We start from the raw sequence: 4,851 nt of genomic DNA, 5'->3' as shown, positions 1-4,851 counted from the left end.
ATCGGGTGTGTTTTCACTCGAGTGCTAAGAGGTTGAAAAGGATATTAGAGGTTGTACACTATCATGTGTTTGGACCTATCTCAGTTCCATCACTGGGAAAGTTTGTATACTATGTCTCATTTATATATGTCTTCCCAAGGAATGCATGGATATATTTCCTCAAGAATAAATATGAAGTCTTTCACAGGTTTAAAGAGCTTAACTCTTTGGTCAAAAGTTAGACAGAGAGGAAGATCAAGGTGTTGCGGACAGATAATGGTGGAGAGTTATGTAAGAAGGAATGTGAATATTTATGTAAGAAGTGTGGTATAGCATGACAAAATGTTTTTGCATATAATTTTGCAATCTACAATTTGCAACATCTGTGACTGCATCATTTTTCAGTTATTAACTTTAATTCAGACATGGTTATGCCAAATATTATCATAAAATAAGTTTGTAAAGCCTATTTTTTTGTTAAATATTGGTGATACATAAATTATAAATGTCGTTTTGTATTTTTGCAGGTTGAGGAGAAGTCGGATTCATTTGATGCAATAAGAAGTATTGGTTATTTTTGTGCTTCTATGGTACATTTCTTGTAGTAGGTAAATTTTCCATTCATGAATATTGTTGGTATTTACAACAACTATATTTCATATTTGGCTCTAGAGACTTAAGTGACTGAACTTTCTATTTGTGGATGAACATAAGCCGAAATGGTAGCTAACTAAACATGTCTTGTATAGTGTTGTAGGAAGGGCTTTTCTAATTCTCAGTTTTCCTTTCCGACTTCATGATGGAATGGGATAACTCAATTGTTTCATAATCCCACTTAACTTATTTTTTTCTTTGACCTCACTGTTTGTATAAGTGATTTACAGGAGAAGTATTCATTTTTTTGTGGTGATAAAAATGAGTATTTTATTTTATTAAAAGTTTTATAGTTTGTAATGAGTACTTGATTTATAATATTTTCTAGATTATCAACTTCTTGTCGTTGGGGTAACTTCCACTCACAATTTAGAATGTAAACATTGTTTTTGTATGATTTAGGCTTTTATTTATCTGTGATTTCTTTTATGTAATGGCTAAGTAGTTGAAGAGACTTTCTAGTATATGGTGATGATTTCCATTTAGATTTTCATGTTGAATTTAATTCTCACTTTAAAGTTTCACTAATTTTCTTTTAGTGAAATATTCCACTATGACTGATCAAGAGTTTTATTCCCTATTGTATTCTTCAACTTTTGGAGTTTTGTGAATATGCTTGTTTTCTTAGCCTTTTCTTTATTTATGTGCGGCGCGTTGTGTGAATGTGTGCGTGTGAAACTACAACTAGATGTGTGTATTTTGTGGTGCCCTAGAATTGTTTTCTTTTATGAATATAAATTCTCATCCTCCCCTCATTCCATAACTAAACACCTAAGCCCAACTAATGAGAAATACTTTGACTAATTTTCTTGTTAGTTGTTTTTGTTATGGATGTATTTTTCATTAATTAATTGTGATTTTCACTTGGTGGTGTTCTCATTTATTAGTCTTTAGTGAGGAGTTGTTTAATTCTTTCACTTGCAATTTACATTTAATGATTTATTTCACTTTGATCACCAAACTTATATATTATTTGTCACTTATATTTTTTCCACTTTATTTTTATCTGGTAAGTTTTTTCTAAAAGGATATAATGTGGAATTTAAAGTTAGACATTCTCCCAAAAACATTGAAGGCTTTGATAATGTTATTTTGTGTCTCAAATTTGAGTCAATATCCTCATGGTAGAGGTAATATGTACTATTAAATTCCTAATATTTCTTTTTGAATATTGCAAGAGGTAATTTGCAAAGGAATATAGTAATTAACCAATTTGTCTTCAATAAAAATGTAGTGAATTTGAATCAAAATAGGTCACTTGTTGATGTTTGGGTTGATTGTTCTACTCTAATGTGAAGGGCTTAAGGAAGGATTGCATGTGGCAGTTATACCATTTGTCTTAGGTGATAAAAAACAAATATCATTTTTTTGGAAGTAAATGAACATGGATGGAAGATAATGGAAAAGAACGATGAGAGTGAACTATTGAATTGGAAATGGAAGACAATGTTCCTTAAGGAGGGACGATATTATGCATTACAGTAAAGTTGATATATTAATGGAAGGAAAATGAAATGTTATCGAGAACCTCCACAACTTTATGATTCTAGAATGGAGAACTTGGGCTTCATCTTGAAAATATATAAGCAGAAGTTAAATAAATAGGTAACCTCTTTCACTCAAAGGTAATGGCTATCAAGTTGGAGGTATTCAAGGTTTTTAAATAATCTGACAATATGGATTTACCAGGTCAAAAGAAAAAAGGGAAAGGGGTTAATTTCCTATGAAAAATTGAGGATCTTATGAGTCCTTGAAGGAGACTTCTCTAAGGATCAAAGGAACCAAGGAAATACGTGTTCATATATCTAACCAATGAAGTTCCACAGAAAGGTAAGAACACTCCTAAGGGAAGGAAGATGTATATTAGTCTAAGAATATTTTAAAATCAAGTTAATGCAAGCAGACATCAAATATATAAGGTGTAGTTTTTTGTGGGACTAAAAGATGGTGTAGAGAGATTGTTTGCTATGTCAAGATTAACTTTTGTGCAATTTTTTGGAATGTGCCTTGTATTGGCAATGAAAAAGGCCATTTATTTATGGACTCTCACTAGATAGATGGGAAAACGAGCGAAGGATAAACTTATCAGTGACCGAAAATATGATGTACATGTTATGGATTAATTCTTTAATAGTAAATTCCACCATCTTTATATAATTTCTACATTAAATATAAGCAAAATAGAAAATCCAATAATATCTCAAAGTTAGGAAATTTATGATGAATTGAATCAAAGAAATACCTTTATTCAATCCTGGTTTCTTTGCTGTTTTTGCAGGGTATAAAATTGATATTCAATTCCAAAATTATCTTAAAATTTGTCATGGCCATTTTCAAAAGATATTCAATGTAGGAAACTTTGGTTACTAGTTTATAGTTTCTTTCTTGTCTTTTCATTTTAAATATCATTTCGTAGGGTTTGTTACTTTTAATCATGAGTACAATGGTTATCATATATCAATTTTTGTAATTATAGATTCATTGAATACTGCATATAATATTATTCCATTCCTTCCATCTTATTTGGTGTATTTTTTTCCAAATTCTCAACTTCAGCTCTTTCATGTCATCCTCACATTTTTTATAGGATTCGATTAGAGATATTTTCGTTATTTTCTAATATCACGAGCTTGGAAATTTATCCACAATTGACCATATCTTTGGCAAATGAGGGATGCACAATTTTAAGGTACCAATTTTAAGTTTGCATCCCTTGACATGCATAATTTCATGCTTTGAGAGGCATATTGGGGCATGTTTCCCACCCACATGTATGGGTAACGATAGGAGAACTTTTTTCTTCTATAATGCAATTTTCCAACCAATTTCCGTACATTATTTATTATATGATTTCTTTTCCGTTACATTTGTTTCCACAAGTTAACTACAAATTGAGTTTTTTAGCATGAAACTTTTTTTTTTTGTTGATAAGTGGGTGAATCCTGAAAATCACTCTTACCCTGTGGCTGAGAGGCCACGACTTAGGGGCACTTAAGCCGTCAAAATCACCCGAGGATCGCACCCGGCCTGAGCTGCACCAGCGGAAACCATGCTGGATTTTTTGGTATCGACGAGACTAGAACCGGTGGCCTTTGCATACGGAGTGCCTTAACAACACGCTCCTTCACCAACTGTTCTAAATCTCTTTGATTTTTTAGCATGTAACTTAGTTGACATGATTGTGGCGAATATTTTCATCAAGTTTGAATACTAATTTCCTAAGGTGTTTTTTTCTATGGTGACAATTTTTGTTTTGTTTATATAGGTCATCTAGCCACATAGTGGGTGCTATCCCCCGACTGAAGAAAACTTTTTTGAGTTTCCTGCTTTTCTAAGGGGAAATTTCAATGCCATTACTGATGTTGAGGTGTATGTCGTATAAATCCTTTATAGTCTACTTTAATTTATATTCAATTTTTCATCATATTTGATGTCTTATACTTCATATTTTATCTTATTTAATTTTCAATAGAGGAACTCAGTACTGATGGTAAGAAGGAGGAATGGAAGAAAGAGGAGAACAATAAAACTAGATCAACAAATGCAGAAAGAGAGAGAGAGAGAGAGAGAGAGAGAGAGAGAGAGAGAGAGAGAGAGAGAGAGAGAGAGAGAGAGAGAGAGAGAGAGAGAGAGAGAGAGAGAGAAGATACTTTTTCTAGTGATAGCCTTAAAGACATATCTGTCATGAGACACACACATACATATTGATGGTAAAGTCTTTAGAGTTGGTGAATTCAGTTACACTTCCTTGGCAGCACAATGATAATGTTTGGAAGGGATGAAACAATATTTCATGTGTAAATTGTAGTCCAAACAACATTAAGTTGAAAAATCATATTGTAATACATGAAATATAATATAATATAATTTATGTGGTTCAAACTATTTATAGTTTTACTTTGTATTATTTAGTATTGTAATTAACACATGTAACTTTGTGATTTCATATTAGATGAACACACACATTGTATGATATTTTTTAATTTTAGTCGCAAAATAATACGAATTAATTTATGTTGATTAATAATGAACAAATAAATAAGTTATGTTGGCTACTGGACTGATTTCCCATCAAGCAAGCCAGTAGAGAAACTTGTTACTCTTTGTAATACTTTATTCAAGTAATTAAGTGATAAACATCAATCATAAAATTTGATGCTGTAAATTTTATTATGATGGAGATTTAATAGGTATATTAATGTTGTTAGTTTTTATGGA

This window comes from Pinus tabuliformis, chromosome 2_1 (assembly GCF_031772625.1).
Source record: "Pinus tabuliformis cultivar Carrire ecotype Pingquan chromosome 2_1, CPIR1, whole genome shotgun sequence".
Taxonomy (NCBI): Eukaryota; Viridiplantae; Streptophyta; class Pinopsida; order Pinales; family Pinaceae; genus Pinus; species Pinus tabuliformis.
This window is presented reverse-complemented; position numbering follows the sequence as displayed.